The sequence below is a fragment of the Macadamia integrifolia genome, chromosome 10 (genome assembly GCF_013358625.1).
Source record: "Macadamia integrifolia cultivar HAES 741 chromosome 10, SCU_Mint_v3, whole genome shotgun sequence".
Taxonomy (NCBI): domain Eukaryota; kingdom Viridiplantae; phylum Streptophyta; class Magnoliopsida; order Proteales; family Proteaceae; genus Macadamia; species Macadamia integrifolia.
In genome coordinates this window covers 7,013,566-7,014,536 of record NC_056566.1, presented here as the reverse complement: position 1 = coordinate 7,014,536, position 971 = coordinate 7,013,566, and the positions used below count along the sequence as shown (strand labels likewise).

Here is a 971-nt window from a genome sequence, read left to right as displayed (position 1 = left end):
TTTAAGGATTTCCATGCCAAAGATCTTCTTAGCAGCACCAAGATCCTTCACCTCAAATTCATCACTCAACAAAGACTTAAAAGAGACTATGTGTTTAATTTCTGTAATCATGTTGTAACCATAATCTGATATTTATACCCCTACTTGTGAATAGGCAAGAAAAAAGAGTAGAGGAAGCCAATGCTGGCACGGTTGGCAGCTGTGGAGTGCCAAGAAGGTAGAAGTGACCCCACCTACTCCTGTTCAGCCTGCCAACATCATTAGGGAACTCATCAGGAGGTGTGGACAAAGTGGTAAAATTAATTATAAGACTAAGTGTAAAAAAAAAAAAAAAAAAAAAAAAAAAAAAAAAAAAAAAAAAAAAAAAATGTAAGGAGGCGCAACACAAGAACCTCCCAGGGGGTCGCCCATCCTAGCACTACTCTCACCCAAGCACGCTTAACTACGAAGTTTTGATGGGATTTGGTGCAGCTATGCTGGTATGATCGCACCCAAACCGGTAGGCCCAAACCGGCCAGCCTGTTGGACTTACATAACACAATTTTTAGATTTCTACCTTATGGGGCACACACCCCTACCGTGAAAATCCCCATTTTTCCCCTATGTAAATAAGTTTAAATAAGGTATGAAATGTATATTTTAAAGTTAGCAATTAAGTGAGGGAAATAATTTATAAATTTAATTATATAATAGTTAGTTAAGTATTAATATATATATATAGAAAAAACATAGTGGGCCAGCGAAACAGACCCTTAAGTCTGTTTGGGCTGCCCTATATAAGGATTAATAAGGGTCCAACCAAACAGACCCTTAGGACTGTTTGGGCTGGGCTATAAATAGCCTAATAAGGGTTAGGGTGAGATATTTCTCACTTAAATCGATTCCTACTGTGAAGTACAGCAAGAAGAAGAAAGGAGAAAATAGAAGAAGGAGAAGGAAAGAAAAGAAAAGGAAGAAGGAGGAAGAAGAAG

The 971-nt window shown here is 37.9% G+C and overlaps 1 pseudogene; it reads right to left on the bottom strand.

Annotated features, from left to right (window-relative positions):
* Positions 1-374: 374 nt before the first annotated feature.
* Positions 375-493, bottom strand: LOC122092497 (annotated as a pseudogene).
* Between the last annotated feature and the right edge of the window lie 478 nt (positions 494-971).